This window comes from Cydia splendana, chromosome 20 (genome assembly GCF_910591565.1).
Source record: "Cydia splendana chromosome 20, ilCydSple1.2, whole genome shotgun sequence".
NCBI classification, from domain to species: domain Eukaryota; kingdom Metazoa; phylum Arthropoda; class Insecta; order Lepidoptera; family Tortricidae; genus Cydia; species Cydia splendana.
In genome coordinates this window covers 11,447,379-11,467,020 of record NC_085979.1, presented here as the reverse complement: position 1 = coordinate 11,467,020, position 19,642 = coordinate 11,447,379, and the positions used below count along the sequence as shown (strand labels likewise).

The window sequence follows — 19,642 nt, the reverse complement described above, 5'->3', positions numbered from 1 at the left end:
CTACAAGTTCATACAAAAACACACAAAGGTGATATGTTATTGACCGGTACTGTAAATCTAATTTTGTCAAGTAGATTTTCCCCCCTGGAGGTTAGGATATGAATGTTGAAGTAAATAGTAGCTTAAGTAACCTCTGTTAGTAGGTTAGTAGCATAAGTAAGAGATTGTACAACAGATATCTTAACATACTAACTTTTACATATAATAATGAGGCCGGTACCTAGTATTGAAGAGTTTAGTAGCATTGTCATTAAGACGTCTGTTTTACATAGAATCAATGATTTCAAATATAATAGGGTCTATGCATAGAATACATATTAACTTTATAAGAAACACTGCAATTTTATAGCTTTACCTTTGAGATGTTTTGGTAGGTAACCCATCACCGTTTTGAAGCTCGGCGTTAAATTCGGCACATAAGTAAATGCACTGCACACTCCTTACGCACTCTGTAAATATGCCGAAACTCTTCGTCCGTCATATCAAATGGGCTGCAAGTGTTTCTTAAAGCTGTTTACGATATTTTTCTTCAACAGCAGCCGCGAGTAGGAATAATAAAATTTGACTTCCCTGCGAAGAAAATATTGACAATATTATATACAGCGGAACATTGTAACTAATAACTCTCAATATAATCATAGAAAAACTGATATTTACCTGTAATTTATACCTTAAAATATGATTATTCACTACTTTTGCTTTCACGACAAGGCTTATCGTCATCTAAGAAGCACGTAGTTAAAATTAACTAAGTTGAACTGTCAAAATGGGACAATCTGTCAAATTATCCACATCTTATCCAACGACCATGTTATGCAAATTGTCTTCTATCATCTACCGCTGTCAAATGTGGATAACTCCATATATCGTCTGCAACCATAGTATGGATGATAAAACCGACGATAACGGCCGTTTTATCCACACCTATTGCGTGATAACTACCTTGTCGTACAACCTTGCTAAGCCCGCAGAGTAGCATATACTTTTGGCGTCTTGTTTCGTCCGCTATTATTTATGTTGACTATCCATTTGCATATTACATACACCTACATCGTGCACGTAACGTCTAATCATAATCAATAAGTATTAAATCAAGACATTTTTAAAGATCGAATGCCGTTCCTGGTCATAAAAGTGGTCGCATTTCAGTCCAATGACCGGTCGTAGTTCTCATACTATTTAAATTAATATGGTAGCGCCAATGCGTGGTAAGCTACTCTCACATGCTCTAGCTGTTGGATAAGTGGTCTGTGACCAAACGTGAGCAAGCTCGTGCTGGGCTAAATTAACAGTCAATTAATTTCTGACGTCCATGATGGATTTTTTTGTCTGTGACATTATTACATATCATGGTGGCAAAAAGTTATAGGTAGGTATAAGAAGGTACTTAAGGAACTAGTTTTAATATGTGAGTGTGTGTATGAGCTTTTGTTTTGTATGCGACCTCATGTTTATAAAATAAGAATAGGTGATCTTTAGATTCTTTAGGTAGAAAATCCAAGGTAGGTAGTCTGTTTTATGCCCGAAAGTAAAAAAAATCGGGCAAGTGCGAGTCGGACTCGCGCACGAAGGGTTCCGTACCATATAAAAAAAACAAACAAAAAAAAAAGCAAAAAAAAAAACGGTCACCCATCCAAGTACTGACCACTCCCGACGTTGCTTAACTTTGGTCAAAAATCACGTTTGTTGTATGGGAGCCCCATTTAAATCTTTATTTTATTCTGTTTTTAGTATTTGTTTGTTATAGCGGCAACAGAAATACATAATCTGTGAAAATTTCAACTGTCTAGCTATCACGGTTCGTGAGATACAGCCTGGTGACAGACGGACGGACGGACGGACGGACAGCGAAGTCTCAGTAATAGGGTCCCGTTTTACCCTTTGGGTACGGAACCCTAAAAATAATCAGCCTAATAGAGTTAGACCAAGAAAAGCCTGCAACGATTTTGATAGCATACGCAGTGCATGTGCAAGTGTTATTTATACGTCATAATTTCATAGAAGTTTGTGACTTACATCGTCCAAATCCAGTTTTTATGTGTATAAAGTTGTGGGCATTTGTATCACTAATGTTCTCAACTTTCGGGATTAGAAAAGATAAATTATAAGCCGATCAAACAAGTTTGTCAGTAGAAAAAGGCTTTAAATTTGCTGCTTTTTCCTACTGACGGAAGGACTATATAAGACTATAGAACATTACACACCTTAATAACCGGAAGTGTTTATAGCACATTAAATATAAAATTAGCACGCGCCGTTATAGATCTGTACCTATCAAGTGTCATAACATTCAATATCACACAAGCAAATTCGCGACTTTAATAGAATCGTTGAAGTGTTTCGAAGAATCCTTGACCTGTCCAAACGGTGTACCTATAGGTATAACCAACACCCAATATAATCTATATGTTTGACGATCGTAGGCCGTTCGACTCTTAAGTATGACCAGTATACAATGAGATCTTCTAAATTAAAAAAAAACAGTCGCGTCAGGCTGCCTTTCCAATGAAGCGGAGATGAGAGGCATCAACCAGTACCAATTGGTTGTAATCCAGCGGAGACGAGAAGAGATGCGGATTCCAACCAATGATATTGGCTGATTCCCGCACGTCGAAAAGGCAGCCTTTCACTGACATATCGACACCCGACATACCGGACATACACATTACGGATATACACATACTGCTAGTAGTATTTAGCTCTGTATGATGCCTGCTACTCGGTAAGCGATCGGAATTACTCGGCTGCAAGAAAAGGATTATGTCTTTATAAGCATCATTATATTATGTAGCGCGATTCTCCTTGAGGCAGTTTGACAAAAACAAAAGCGCAATATTCATCTTTATTGCCCGGATATAAGTTTTAAAATACAATTTGTTTGTTATATGTGGCTTGACCAGTGATTCATTCAATTGTTAGCACGATACAATATGCCTACTCGATACCTACCAAGGTGCGTATGCGCTCAGTATTGTCCTGCCATTTTATGGGATAAGTACAAAACAATTGTCTCCATAGCAAAGTGAAACATATGAAATTTTTAAGACACCCAAGACGAAATTTTTTTAGTGTTTCTGTGATCGTCGGTTTTATAAATATGTGCTACTAGCGACCCGCTCCGGCTTCGCACGGGTTACACAAAACCTTTACAAATTATACACCTAAACCGTCCTCAAGAAACACTCTATTAATAGGTGAAAACAGCATGAAAATTCGTTCAGAAGTTTTTGTGTTTATCGCGAACATACATACGGACAAATAGACAGACGCGACGGGGGACTTTGTTTTATAAGATGTAGTGATGTGTTATTAACACTTTCCCTATTTCAAACTTCCTCAAAACGGTACAGATTCGATATAACTTCCAGTGCGTCTCACGCCTCCAAATAAGCAAGAGCAAGAAGCGCTGCAAGTCAAATCACTATCAAATCAAGATGAAGTTTTAAACTTTGAATATGCCACTTGTCCCAAACGGCCGGCCTGACGCGCCGACATGTCAACAATGCGATTTAAATATTAAAGCCGTTTTTAGCCTTGCAACTGCGACTGAATTTTAAATATCTGTGTTCTCGGCTCACAATGAACCGTGGACGAGGTTAAGTTACATACTTAATGTTGTAACATGACTAACATTTTAAATCTATTTTAGGTGGTTTTTGGTAGGTACCTATCGCCTTCTTACTTGTGAGATCCAGAGATAGTACCTATCACTGTACACTTTTTTGCTTCTTTGGCGGGATTGTGATGTAAAAACAACCTATTCAATAGTTTCCCTCATTTATTTTCCTGGAGGCCTACCGCAAATCACTTCGTTCAGCCGTCTGCAGCGTCTACCTCTATATCGCTCGAAAATTCAAAGTGATAGAGAGGTAGACAGGAAACGAAATTTCGATGTTTATGGAAACGGCGGAAATACGAGTGTAACAAAGCCAAAATGATTTGGTCCTGGCTAATGTTCTGGTCGCCAAACCAACATTTGCATGGTAAAGGCGCGTATCATCCCAATCGAAATTGACCAATGAACGGTTCAACGAAGCGTGGATATCAGCATCAAAATGGCCGAATCGGTGACTTCGCGCGATTATTAAATATTTCTGTCCCATACAAACATACATACTATAATCACGCCTATTTCCCGGAGAGGTACGAGTAGGCAGAGACCGCGGATTTCCACTCGCTACGATCCTGACATACCTCTTTCGCTTTCTTCACTTTCATAACATTTCTCATACACGTTCGCCGGTTTCTGTCCCATTTTGTAATTATTACTTGGATAGTGATTTGGCTACAGGAATTCATTTACGGAAGTAAGTCATTACACGCATAATTGTAACTCGAAATATGAACGCCTTCCGACCTAAGACTCCAACACATCCACTCTAACGCAGAATGAAGGGTAAATTATAACAATTGAAAATACATACAAGGAATAACTACATACCTATGCCTAAGATGCTTTTTCTGGCCATACCTACTTAAGAACCCATTTTTTTTTACTATACCTACTGAGACAAAAATGTTACCTGACTAACCAACTTAAATCTCTGACTCTTACCCCAATGACGTCATATAATGACTGAGCGTTATATTTTAGGTATTCAGGAGTGGCGGAGTGTCCAGACAAGTTGATTCACACCGGCTTCCCTAATTTGAGTCAATTTGAGTTATAGAATTCGAGCACCATGTCTTACAGGTTTTGAAGAAATAGCAAGATAAATAAATTAGCTCCTGCTTGCCCAACGACTTTGTATGCCACAATTATGTATGTTTAGCAGAATGGCACGTGCTAAGAGAAATCGTTTTTCTTTTTTACCACACCTTAATGATATTTCTTACTTTGTAGACCTGTATGTCGGACCATCCAAGCTAACTCTGCGTGGCATTTGCAATGGCCAATGTGACAAAGTATGACAATGTCATTATTAAGGTTAAGATTTAATGAAATTTAAAAATTTATAATGTTTGTCCCTCACTTTGTTTTGTTCAAATCAGTGCAAACGGTGCAAAGTTAGCTTAGACCGGAGAGTCATTATTTTAGAATGGAAGTTTGACTACCTATTTCATTTCTAAAATTACCAGTGAAAGGTCAATTTTAACTTTTTTCGATGTCTAATCTAAAACTAAAGACCTCATCCTTATGCCACGCGCACTTCGTGATCTGTTATTGCATTGTTACCCTTGCGTGACTCTAGTGACATTTGAAAACTATACATCTACCACTTATCTCTTGCCATTTGCCATTACCAACCTCGGTTACCAACCGTAAAGAAATTGAATAGGTATGTACGTCAATTTTCTATAGTATTTTTCAAACACGAAGGGCACGGTGACAGGTGTCAATACAATTTTGGGAGATTTGACGTTTTACGGTTACTTATACATTGTACGGAAATGACACCTGTCACCGTACCCTTCGTGTTTGAACAATACTATAGTGAAGGCTGACGCCATTGGTCACCCCTTGGCCACTCGGTTCCATATCGATCAATACTACATATATAGTGAATGCTGATGCCATAACCCCTTGGCCACTCGGTTCCATATAAAGTGTAATTATTGGACTGATTATAAATCCCTGAGACATTATTAATAACTCGTGTCATAAATCTGATCATACATTAACTATGTAGAATGCGACACGCCTATAAGCCGCTGCGAACTCTTATTATTGTTAAGTACTTGATTTGATTTTGACTTCACTTTAACTTCCACAGTAACTTCGAAAGCGGGGTGATTTTGAAAATTAGAAATAGAAAAGAGGCCTTGTAGCGTAAAGGGGCCCACTGATTAACAGTCCGCCGGCCGGTATCGGCCTGTCAGGTAGAACAAAATTTTGACAGTTCCGAACAACTGACAGGCCGATACCGTCCGGCGGATTGTTAATCAGTGGGCCCCTTTAAGTGTTGCTGAAGTATGAAGTGCTTCTGGTTTTATAGATATTTGCCATTTCCAGAATTATCCAGCTTTCGAAGTTACCCTAATGCACTTTGCTGGCGAATCTCACGCCCGGTCATGTACCTACATACGCAGTATACGTATAACGTACGATCGATATTTAATGTCATATCAACATCAAATCAAGGTGATATATATGTAGCTCGAATGTAGCCTCAGGAAACGTGGAATTAGGTCACACTCAATGTCTGTATTTTGTAGTAATGTCGTGGGAAAGGAAGCCTGAGCGAGCTGGTGACTCACTGTTTTACTTCGAAGGGAGTTTTCTTTCTTTAATAAGGTCTTTGCGAGAAATTTTATTAAAAATTTAATATTAGGATAACAACTTTTTCAGTTAATTTAATTTGTCATATATGTACATTGCTTTATAACTAAATGTGATTTAATGATTATCAATATTACTATAACATTTTGATATATTTTTGACGTGTTGTTAGAATATGTAGAGTTTTCGTAGTACCTATGTACCTATGTTAAAAGCTCCTAAACAAGTAAAGAGCTAAAATGACCTTAATTTTGCTTGGATTAATAATTACTAATTATCTTAATAAAATAATCCTGAAATTTTATGTATATAATATTAAGTCAGCCGACAAACAACGTATAAAAACGTTTATCTACACACATATCATAAACTCTCTATGACGCCTTCAAAATCCGTAAATAATGGCCCACATTACGATAAACTGTTTTGTTACAGCAAATTTCTTATCTGTGAAAATGTGGTAATAGCTTCATTACTATATCAAAATCGATTTGGTAATGCATTTTAAATTTCGAACATCTCTGAATAAAAAAAGCAATTTGATTTGACCCCTATTCTAATATCAGTCGAGATGACGTTTTATTCGAAATCAAATGACAATTGCATACAACATTGACAAATCCCGCATGTAAGTTGGTATCGGACGATATGGTAATCGACCCCGACTCTAGTTTGTCTCTGAATTAAAAAAAAAAACTTAGGATGCGTGACATGCGTGAAAAAAGTTGCCGCCATTTGACGTACAGATTATATTTTAATTAATTTGTAAGAAAAAAATAATTTGTTTTGTTGTTTTTAAAGTAACTATAACAAAAGTTTCGTGTAAAATGTGCGATAAAGATATTTCGGAGACGCCAGCTCATATCCGCGAGTTCCGCCAGAGAGGAAAGTGCCCCAATGTCGGCTGTAATATGAGGTTAGTGAATATATCATAGAAAGTTTATAATATGTGTGTAGATAAAGCAGTGTATGTAACTGTACATAATTAGGCATTAAAACACTCGTGTGATACTATTATGAAACTCATTTCATTCGTTTCATAAACCCACACTCGTATTTTAATGCCTTTCATTATGTAGCAGTCACATAAACTACTATTATAAACCGTTACTGCCTCCATTTTACAACCACAAACGGTGGCCATAATCAACGGCCGCAAGACAATTTTCTTAAATTAACCCCAATAAAAAACCTAAAAATAGCTCCAACAGCTGGTATGTGGACCAATAAACACCATATACGCAGGTGGCATTACGTTAATTTTTTTATTCATATTTATTCAGGTAATAGTTTTGTAAATCGTCCTTGACTTGCGAAACTTACGCCCCCGCGGCATCGACTCATTAACCGATTAAGCCTCCCTTTCTTTCTATCTAAAGCTCGGTAAGTGTGAACGGGATGAGAGATTAAAGTTGTAATGAGGTGTGTTCACTGTTGTCTCCAGCCAGTCTCAGGCGGCAGCGCGCGCGCCGTGGTCGGTGCGACGACGCGCTATTTCGAATTTCAAATTAACGAATTGACGCGTTCGAATAACGAATTGTCAACGAAGTTTATCGATGTGTGTGATTGTGTTTTGTTAGAAGGTTCAGTGTTTTTTTTTAATTATGTGGTTTCCGAATTTTTGGCCACATGCCTTACCATATAAGTAGAGTTGTTTTATGTCTTCGGCCGCTGATGATTTATTATTATGTCTAATCGCTTGTTTTATGTTAAACTTAACGTTATCCTTGTAATCATAAAAGTTGACGCTTAAACGGTGATTTAGCCTTCTAAGAACTAGTCATGTTACGCTTACCACGTCCATAATGCATTTTATAATGTGTATTGTATGTATGTGGTATATGTAATACCAAATGTGTTTTTTTTTTCACTATTAATCATACAGTCTCGTGTATTTTTTATAGATATTTATCCACTTAGCTTAGCTAATAAATATGAGGATGGACAGCAGCTACACAAGCAATGACATAAGTATATGTATATAGATAGAGTCGGTCCAAGCTAACTCTGCAGCGAGTTTGATAGCGCAGAGCATAGAAGTGTTATCATAAACGTCACATGTCTATGAAATTATGACGTTTAAAATAACTTTTTCACACTTTATTCCTTTGGAATGTATGTTGACTTGCTGAACACAGACAGTGGAAAGGCTGTTTGGTAAAGTCGGGTAAATTTTGGTTAGGCTTATTAAAATGTATGTTGGTATGATAATACTTGTTTCTCTGGTACGCCCTGAAGCCGTAATATTAACATTAACATGTATATTTTCATTCAATTCGTCTTAGAAGTGAGATTAACTTGTGTTTTAGATTAGCTAATAACATTGATTGGTGATTATCAATAGCTGGGTTTTTTAAATTTTGTTATTTGAAACTGTTTCAACAGTTATTAGCAGTCGTCTTAAGTGGAGTGTTGCCTACTCCACTCTTCTTGGAACTGGAACATTCTTGGAACTGGCCACTTACAAAAAATAAGTCGTCTCATATATCAGAATCCAAAATTTTTTAGTATGGCCACGTATAATATTTGAAAGGTTCCTTCGATTTATCCAGTACCTAATCATCAGATCTGGACATGATGACAATGGGACAACTGAGAAACCTATCAAAATCAGTTGGCTGATAACCCTAAACTTTCAATTTCAATCCAAATCCAAATAACAAAGACGGGCCGCCATGACTCAACGCCATTGGTTCAGAAAAACGAAAGTAAACTGCTCAGACGCCGAAATAGACATTGTCTATGGCGCTGTCACTCCAGTAAACATTGTAAACACTTACCGAGGCAGGGGCGAGTCGAAAGCGCCGACAAATTTGTATAATCTCTCTCTAATCTCTAATTAATACAATTAGGAAAAGACAGGTACTTTATTTCGCGGGCGAGATTCTGTCGCGGCACTCTCGTGCTATGTCCAATGAGATAACGATACATCTTCAGTAAATATTAGGTCCTACAGAGTCGATCATGTTCACTGTTTTCGAAGTTAATGGGGTTCATGCGAATCGGCGGTTGTCCCGAATCAGCATCGTTGATACATTTTTAAAGTATCTGTACCTAAAGTGACATTCTATGGAACTTGCTAACTATGTAAACAAAAGTCACTAGTAAATTCATCATTCAGAGACAATTTCAATATGGCGGTTTGTTTACATAGTAAGCAAGTTCCATAGAATGACACTTTAGGTTACCTATAGTAATGTACCGTTTCCGGTCCGGTAAAAGTTAGGTGAAAGATATTTGGCAAATGACCGAAAAGATCATGTAAATTCCCCACGAAATGCGATTTAATCGCTCGTATATCACCCTAATCACATATTGATGTGGATTCAAGTTCACAGTTCACACATTATGCTAGTTAGCCAAAATGTCGACTATCCTAACGACGCTTAAGAATCAATACTGTCTAAGTAACAAAAATACAATTTTACAGGAAGCGTAAAAAACGATTTAAAAACTTGAATTTCAAATTTTTGAAAATATTGAAAGACGATTAAAATGAACGTAATACGTATTTTTTTATCATTATAATCGTCTTTCAATAATTTGAAATTCAATTTTTTAAATCGTTTTTTACGCTTCCTGTAAAATTGTATTTTTGTTACTTAGACAGTATTGATTCTTAAGCGTCGCTAATCCTTATGGTCGCGCATCTAGTGAAACATGGGCATTGTGGACGAAGCTTTATTTAGACCGTCGACAGCTTCTGTGGGAAGAAAGCAGTTAAATTTAACTGCCACTGGTATGACCGAAATAGACGTTCTTTTTAAACTGATGTTTAGGGAAAGTACGCATTTTGTATGACAAGAATATGCTTGTTTATTTTGTGGAAGAGTCAGCATCGACATGCCTACTTTTACTATCATTATTTGACGCTGATTGTACAATGTACAAGTGCAGTAGGGTTTCTGAATCTGAGTGGAAATTCGATCCAATAACATTTTTCACATACTTTAACAACTTGGACGCTTCCCATAGCCTATACTACCATACCAAGGCGTCTTGTTAAGTGTTGCTAGAAAATAAAGATAAATAAATATAACTACTACCCTTCATTTTTCTTTCCTGGTTGCTTAAAATACAGGACACGTGCATTTGTATTTATTAACATAGCCGTTTTTTGTTACGTACACAATATCTAGTAACTTTCCTAATTCATTTACATTGCAATAGATATCACGTTAATCGTAGAATCTGTCGAAACTAGAATACCTACCTTAACCATGTTTACCAAAACTGGCATTATCACAACTAGAGTTACAACGTATAACGTAACAAGATGTAGTTATAGGTATCTTTAAAGCAATACTTTATTGTTGTCTTACGTACTTATTGTTGACATGCCGCGACCCACTAAATACTCGTATTGTTCGCGAACCGTGTCAACTACAGGTGACCGACTCTATTGAAATACGTCATTATGAATAAGTGCTTCTAATAATTATGATGCACTTTGTGGACAGTGGGTGTAATGAGGAATGCCATTAAGAGTATTAAGCTCACGTAGGTTGACAAAGTTAGATGGGAAAGCCCCCAATAAGAGGGGACTGATGTTTTCTTCTGTGATGGAAGCAATCTTTGTATGCAACATTTGTCCATTATTGAAAGTCTTTTTGTCCATCTTAAATTTGGAGAATTCACAGAAATAAAAAAAATTACAAAAAAAAAAACAAAATTTACAAAGAAAAAGGATATAGATACCTACTTAAAGAAATATTATTGTATTTCGAGAATTCACACAAAAATAAGGTTGAAGCCTTGATCTTACATAATGAATATGGGTCAAAAGAAGTTAGCGATACCAAAATCGGACTGAAAATGGTACCAATATGTACGAAAAAGATGATAAAGAAGCTTGTTAGTACGTGGAAATACAAGTATGAAAGAGAAAAATACAAAGAAATAAATGATTTGATTATATGTATCCCTTAACCATACTTAAACAATCCTGTATCAAATTAGACAACTCACTTACTGTCTGTCTATTGTAATATTATACATCTGCGATAGTATTTCTGCAGCTATGCAAATACAGCAGGTTGCGAAATGCCTGCTCGAGCATTCTCGCGTTCGGTCACTGTCATCATAAACCATGCTTCGAGCCTATTAATTCATCCATAACAGACCACACAAGAAGATAGTTGGCAGAATTATAAAGATAATATTTGCGAGGTAAAACATTCTGGCAATTGGGTTCAACAATTCTGAAGAGTTTGGAAATAATTCTAGTTCGTCCGGCTGTTAAACGCTAATTTTGACTGTAGGAACCTAAGCTTATATCAAAATAAGAAAAACTGCATTCAAAGACAGTCGAAAGATAGCCCTGTCTATACGGACATATATTTTTGTAGTTACGACGAGTGCTTTTGTGTACCAAATCGGTGCCATTCGTTCCGCCATCATCATATTTATGCGATCAAGCTCTAAACAAAAATCCAATCGTCTCCAAACATTTCCTGAACAAATAGAGAAGCAGTATAAAGATGAGCGCGCTCATTTTCACGTGAATTTATGTGCGTACGCATGCCTGCGTGTTATTAAACACTCAGCGTTTATTCTCAACGCTTACGTGAGCACGGATTCCGGTTCTCAAGCGCTCCAATAAATGACATTTATGACTAGTGACAGTTTAACCTAGCAATGGGTGATTGTCTTTTTACCGGGGGAGTGTTTTCTCTAAGAAAAATTACTTTCCATTATCATACGGGATCTCCATCAAGTACCTACGTTTCTTGCGTGACTAAACAGTCGATAATTACTCGCTTTATCATATTTCATTACAGCCAAAACTTATCAAGTAAGGTAATAAGGCATGACATAAAGAATGCGGCTTATACCAACCTTGGGGGTTATGCATTATAGAGGCAGCAACAGCAACCCTTGATGTCGACAAATTGAGTATTGTCCAACGTTGTAACAATAATCGGGCTTAATGTCAGTGTGACGAAGACCGTCTATCAGGTAAGATCGTCTACAAACTTCCTCGCTTCTTACTCTTGCTCTTGTACACATACTCCACTTACAGAAGGTCGATAGAACACAGTCACAAGTTACGAAACTCTTCCTTTCTTGCTGTGTCTAAGCGTAGTTCTTGCCTTTTGACGGTCTTCTCAACCAAAAATGTACGAGTACACCCTCATCAAAGAGCTCACTTATACCGGTTGGACTGTGCCATCGACTCGCCTGTGTTCCAATATTGGAGCACCCGGCTCAGACGGCTGACTCACGCCGGTTAAACTTGGTCGCAGCCGCAGGATGGGCCTAGTGTCGGATTACTTTCGACTGGAAAACTAACCGAGTTTTAGCGTTAAACTAAAGTTAAAACGTCTTATTGATGGCCCAACAACGAAGTAAATGTTTAACACTTGATATTTCATTTCATGTTTCAATTAAATTCGATTGGTTGTTTGGGGATTCTGATTTTACCTTTTAATGTTAGCGTATGCAGAAGCTTTATACAGCCCAACATTTTTTTATCAGATGCGTCACTGTTCAGATTAACCTTCTGTTACTTCTTCAAAATATTTATAAAAGGGCTTATTTATTTTCTTTGCTTTGTACAAATACATCTAATTTTATCTTATCTTTGCTGTTTTCATTTCTGTCAACTTTTCGAGCATAGCCATATTAGTGCACTCTCTTCTAAATTAGGTAGTTGCCATGAATATGACTACTATGTCTTACGGAAGTACGATAAACTTCCTCGACCAAAATGTTTAAATCTAATTCCGTTTCTAATTCTAAGAAATGGTCGTCTTTGGCAATGTTGAACAAATTTAGGGTACTATTTCTAAGACACATTTGTAACGTCTTGGTCAGACCTTGCTTGCTGAGCCCATTCCTTGCAATTTAGGATTGCACTCGCGCCATAATAAAACAACTTCCATCGCCATTTAAGCCGACGATTTTATCACCTTTATAGAGCAACTCTCGCGTACCAGGAACTTGATAAACACGCAACATTAATTAAAATGCTTCACCAGCTATAAATTAAAATGTAAACAGGATAATTTGTCATAATCCTTGGACGGTGAAAGGTATAATTAAGAGATTAAAAGGACGAGACTATTTAATTAATGTATTAACCACTGCCAGTGCGATTGTCAGTTCGTGTGTGAAACTGTGTGGTGGGTGCCGGAAAAGGTAATGGCAGCTTGTTGAGAAGGTGATATAAGTACCCTTAACTGTTTTTGGTAGTTTACCATTGCACGTAGAACCGATGGCCATTGGGGCGGAAAGGTTCTTGAGTGGCGACCACGTACCGGCAGGCGCAGCGTGGATAGACCCCCCACAAGGTGGACTGATGACCTGGTAAAGGTCGCGGGAGTCTGCTGGATACGGGTGGCGCAAGACCGGTAATTGTGGCACTCTTTGGGGGAGGCCTATGTCCAGCAGTGGACGTCCTCTGGCTGATATGATGATGACCAAACAAATAATATAATGCAAGAAATATTTTGGTGTTGTGGTTTTATCATACGGGTGGCCTAGAAGTTAGAGCGTTATCCGCGAAAACTGAAGTCACCGGTTCGAAAACGGTAACGAGCACACTGGTCGTTTTTAGTGCTTCGTACAATACTTTGTTGACGAAGCACTTATGGGATCACATCGGTTTTGGAAATCGGTAAAATGCGTTTTTTAAGTAGTTAATTGCATTTATTTCAGTTTATAGTTTACGAACGTTCAACTGATTGACCTAAACGACTAATGGCAATAGTCAAACTGAATTTACTGACATACTCAGTTCAATCAATCTTAAAATGCATGCCACTCTGCCAATGATTTACGCACACAACATAATGTTTTGGTTAAAGGTATTCAGGGTTTGCAACCGGATTTAACTAAAATTCTATTTTGAATGTAAGTAACTGATCTTGAACCTAGTTATGCTAAACTACCCGAAACCGGAAAGTATGTCGAATATCTTGGAAAATTTGATGACAAAGATAGACAGACAAAATACCGAGTTAGGCGAACTAATAAAAAGCGTATGAAAATCTAAGGTAAACTCAATACCAGATGTCTGTTACCGTTTTTGAACTTTTTACTCAATGTATGTCGTCCATCAGGCCATTTCGCATTGAATTTCTTCCAACAAACACATGATTTTCCCACGATACCTTTTAACTATGTATTTCAAAGTAATTAACAAAGTGGCGCGTTACTTACGGGTGTGTACATTGTAATTCTAACATTTCTAACCTCTGTTCTATGTAACGACCTAACCGACGTGATATACTTGCAAATATACTCCCTTTTGTCACCAAAACACAGTAAAAGTTTACACAATATTGAATCTTACAACGTTGCTATTAGTTCCAAAATGTATTGCCGTAAGTTTGCAAACAGTACCATCAATTGAGTTAATGGTTGTCACGCCTTGCCATGGTCGCGGTCCTAATTCTACCAAATCATGTTAATGTTATTGAGGGCGCGTCGTAGTTGAAAATTATTGTAGGGGTGGTACTCGTAGATTTAATATTATCATATTAACAGGTAACCAGAAAATGTCCGGATGCGTAAAACAACTTTCTTCAATAAATCTCATGAGTTATGAAACTTTTTTACTAAAGCTTACAAAGCAACTCGGCAACTCAGATTTTGGCAACATTAAAATCCCTAGTACATTTTATTGACTTTTCCCGCAACAGTCCAAGTTTCCCTTTTCTGAAACTTGCTTTTTATTTTTCTACCTACATCTATCAAATATATATAGCTATAACTATAGGTGACTATTTACAGCATTTACTGCCACAAAAATCTATGTTTACTTTCCTATCCTTTATTCCATTACCTTGTCTTGAAACTGACTCATGATTCAACTAAAATAATGACCGTAATCTTATTCGTCTTATTCCATAATTAAATTTCAACAAAGAGAGCCCAGCCCGACAGGACTGAGTTGGAATTCTTCTTTCTTAACTCCATTGCTTCTGCTCAGAGTACTATATATTATACGAGTACAGTAGACCATCTTTAAAAGGAGATGCATGCAAAGAACTGACGAAATAGACTACCAGATGCTCCAATAGCATCTTGGACTCAAGGTAACCTTACTAACGAGTCAGTGCATCTGCTGTAAAACCGACGAGGCTCTTTAGAAGACATTCCTTGTAGGTAGAGTCGTGAAAGTCTGACGACACTCGCTTCCGTACTGATATTTTAACATGCAAAAAAGACCCGCACAATGTAGTTATAGCAGAAAAGGATGTAATGCAACTAAAGGAAATCAACTAGCCCTGATTGACATGGATTAGCAGTCATCAGTCAGTTGAGTCAAGTAGTTGTGCCGTTCGAAATTTGATGGGAGTGAATTTCCAAAGGATTACTTACTTTATTCTTTTTACTCTGTCCAGCGACATTCTTTTTATCAAATAATTAAGTTTGTTTTATAAGACGCGGACATTCCTCTCCGTTGGTCGGACAGCATTTTGAAAATCTCTCAAGATTCCAAGCAAAGGTCTGTTAAGATATGGTTAAGATCCTTTAATTATGCGGGTCTCATAATTTTGCGAAATAAAAATATTTTGTCAAATATTACCTCTGTGAAGTCACCTGCTGCCTTCGTAGAGTTTCTTGGAAATTATGTATGAAATATTATTTGATGTTGCCAGTTCTTGTTGCTCTTTGGCAAGTGAAAATTTTACCGAGTAAACCAGTTTAACGCCAAGGTCTAGTGTTCTCTAATACCTGTTTAAAAAAATAGTGCATCATTTCCTCGTCACCTAAATAACGCGGAGAAATTATTTAATAACATACATATTACATAGATACATCCACGCAAAAATGGAGTGTGTGAAAGTCTCTCTAAACAGCCCAAACCCTCTTAAAAAAGAAAGCCTTTACCCAGCATCGCGTCGTATACGATGATGAAGTAATACAATACATGAAATTTCAAATGAATCCACATCAAATATGAACTTCTCGCGCACGAAATGGCATGATATACCGCTCGTCTCTTATTAAAGTTATATTAACGGTGTGGTCAGGCAACGTAATGTAGGTATGATGACCAAAAGTCGCCTGCATTACGGATAGGTATGGTCGTATTCATATTTGTATACCCGACAGTTTTATAATGACATTATTTATCTCTTCAATCGAGTGGTGTCAAAAAGTGTCATTTATTTTATCACGCGGATAAATCCATTCATAAAACGCTTGCAGAAGCTGCTGACTTATGTTACACAGGGGTTATAAACCCAATAAACGACACTTTATCGCCAGCACCGCAACAGGACAATGGCATCGAATTGAAACCAATTAAATACATCCACACGCAACTCCCGTAATGGCGGAAGGCCGAAAATAACGGAGTGACATAAACAAGGCCGTGTTCCTGTGACTAACCAGTACAGAGCGAGTCGAATACTCGAGACTTCAGCATTATTCATATATGATAACAACTCATGCATATTTGGAAAATGTACGTCGAATGTAATAGTCGAATACTGGTTTTATTTCATGAAAAATGGAAAAATTAAGCGCCTCGGGCGAAATTTTCTAGGACTCCCGCCAACCGCTCTACTAGCTATCAAATTACCAAAGCAGCAAAGGATTGATGCGAATATTTCTATTATTATGCTTGAATTGCACGTTAAGGGGGTCCTCTAGTGTAAAAGTAGATATCTAGACTTTCTTAGATTAGGTAGATCTTAACACCGGCGTTTGAAATTATATTGAAGATTATCACATTTATCACTAACAATACGTTCCATTTTTATCGCCTGTCAGTATGCCCGTCACTTTCGCACTTACATACTTGTTAGAACGTGACAGGTATGGTGACAAGCGATTAAAATGCGACCTTGCTACCGCGGCTGCTGATCTTCTTTATTTTGTGATGTATCAGCACGGCCAGGTTCGAACTCGCGGCTCTGGATGGGCTACCGTTCTACCAACAGAGTTACCCAGAGGGCTTACCGCGAACTACGTTCGACGTGTTGCTTCCCTGTCAGTGTCACACTTAGGTACTAATTTACAAGAGCGACAGAAAGGCAACACGTTGAACGTGGTTCGCGGTAGGCCCTCAGGTATGTTATACCGGTTGGTTTGTCTGATAGTTGGACTCGTAATCCGCTTGGAATAATATGTCGCAGGAATCCCTTGACTCATAATCCTTTGGCAAACAGCCACAGAATAATAAATAAATAATAAGAACACGAATCCCTAGTTTAATTTTATTTTTCGTAACAGAACGTTGCCAAGTTCGAATTTGGAATATTGAATTTGTTTTAACGGAAATTTATTTTTTCGCTTTTCAATTTTATTTGCAAATAGGTTTACAGGTTTAAGTCCGATTGATTTTGTTCAAAACTTTTAACTTTTTAATTGTTAGCTTTGTGAATTCAATCTACATCGTATAATTAAATAGATCGTTCGGTTTTGAAGTAATTGGAAATCAGTATTTTATGCATTTTGTTTTTGCAATAAGCGCTTTCTAGCATTTTGAAAATCGATCTAGTGAAAAAAAGTTCTTGAGAAAATTCTTAATTTATAAAATTCAAAAATTGTTGAGCAGCTACTATTACGAATTAAATAAATGATGGGTACTGTTTGTCTTACAAAAGCGTTTGTGAATAACAGCTCAATTCTGGGGCGACTTTGAAAGGGATCAAGTGTCCTTTGTGTCTAATGCATTAGACCCCTTGTTCCCAAGCGCTGACTACAAAGGAGTGACTAGTTAGCTAAACTAAAGGGTAGTTTGGTCAAATTTCAGGTTAATATGTCTATTAGGACAATCTGTGTCAGGTAAACTTTGCCTGTCGGTGGTTTGAGAAAGACAACGTCATTTAACAGTGTTAAGGTAGAACTCCAATTACAACACCATGTTCAAGAGTGACTCCTCTTCAACTTCACTAAGGAGCTTAGCTCTTACTAAAACATAACAACTAAAACATTTCATTTCATTATACCGAGATGTTACAAGTTAGTCTCCACCTTTACGAATCGACCTGTTCATGTACAATCAGCAATACTATTCGCTTAGCACCTTTGCATACAAACTTCAATGCATGGGTACTATTTCTCTGCAGCTGATTGTACAAACTCCTGCATAGAGAGTTACGAAATATAGCGTTAATTTGATCAATGCAATCTAGGGCTGTATTAGCGATCTTTCATTGATGCTAACAAAATGTACATATTGACCTTAACATATTAGGTAGAAGACCCATTTTTTTCCTTATTGCAAAGGCGTAAGGTACAAAATTGTACACATAATCTTACACGTCCACCGCACCTGCATTTGATTCATATAGAGATGAAAGATTATCGCCATTATGTACGGTTAAGGAATTTAATTTCAGTACCATTTCGAACCTTGTCACATTGACAATAGTATGAGGTCCCTAGCTACTTTCATATTTATTGTCACTGTGACAAGATACGAAATTAAAATCTTTGATGCAATTAGGTACAAGGTTTTGTATGTTTGTAAATAAATTATAGATAGATAATTTCTTTCCGGTGCATGCGACACTAAACTCAAAATACACCAATTCTCAAATACTAGCAATATTAAAAAAAACTATTCCCATAACGAATGAAACGCAAATGAACTTAATGCCAAAATGAACCGTTCTCGATTTGCACTTTCTCCAATATGGGCCAATTCCAAATGGACTGAAGCTCATAAAAACCGATACACAAAAGGCTCTTTTCCCAAAATACCCTAAATTCTTGATGTCATGTTTTAATAGAATAAAACCTCGTGTAAACTGCCACTACAGATGCTGTCTTAACATTGGCCACTTAAAAATGAAGTGTCAATATTAGACGTAAAAGGAATCGATGTCATCATTTATTGTTTCTTGAGATTCGCAATGGCCGAGAGGAGTTCTAGCAGATAAATTATTTTTATTGAAACATATAAAAACTCGAAAATGTGCGTTTTCCCAGAGATAAATAAATAAATAATTTCTTTATTCAGACAAATACAGTCCACATTTGTTAGTCTGTTACTTATAAACTAGGTTAATTGTACTTACATATGTAAATTTACTACATTTATACAGGCATTGTTTTTAACCCTTTAGGTACAGGTATTGTTTTAAGACCTAGCTAGATCGGTTTTTCGCCCCCGAAAACCCCCATATAGCAAATTTCATCGAAATCGTCAGAGCCGTTTCCAAGATCCCCGAAATATATAAAATAAATACATAAATATACAAGAATTGCTCGTATAAAAATAATTTAAAAGTATAAGATAAAGAATTGCTCGTTTAAAGGTATAAGATACATATTTTGTACGGAATCCTAAAAAGCAACGTACCGTGTATATACAAACAACAGGTAATACTGTGTGTGTGTACAGTATGACAATCGAGGATTTGGTGTATTTTGGGAACAGGCCGTTTTGTGAATCAATCATTATGGAAATTAGGTGTTCTGATAATTTCCCGCATTTCAAATTTAGGGTATTTTGGG

The 19,642-nt window shown here is 37.0% G+C and overlaps 1 protein-coding gene and 1 long non-coding RNA gene across 2 annotated transcripts in view; one reads left to right on the top strand and one right to left on the bottom strand.

Annotated features, from left to right (window-relative positions):
* LOC134800867 (uncharacterized) overlaps window positions 1-19,642 on the bottom strand; it is a 367,053-nt gene that overhangs the window by 297,315 nt on the left and 50,096 nt on the right. The window lies entirely within an intron of this gene.
* Window positions 7,337-19,642, top strand: part of LOC134800821 (focal adhesion kinase 1) — a 95,721-nt gene continuing 83,415 nt past the window's right edge. Inside the window, exon 1 of the mRNA XM_063773378.1 lies at window positions 7,337-7,803. The gene's annotated coding sequence lies outside the window, so the exon portion shown is untranslated. The remainder of the gene's footprint in view (window positions 7,804-19,642) is intronic.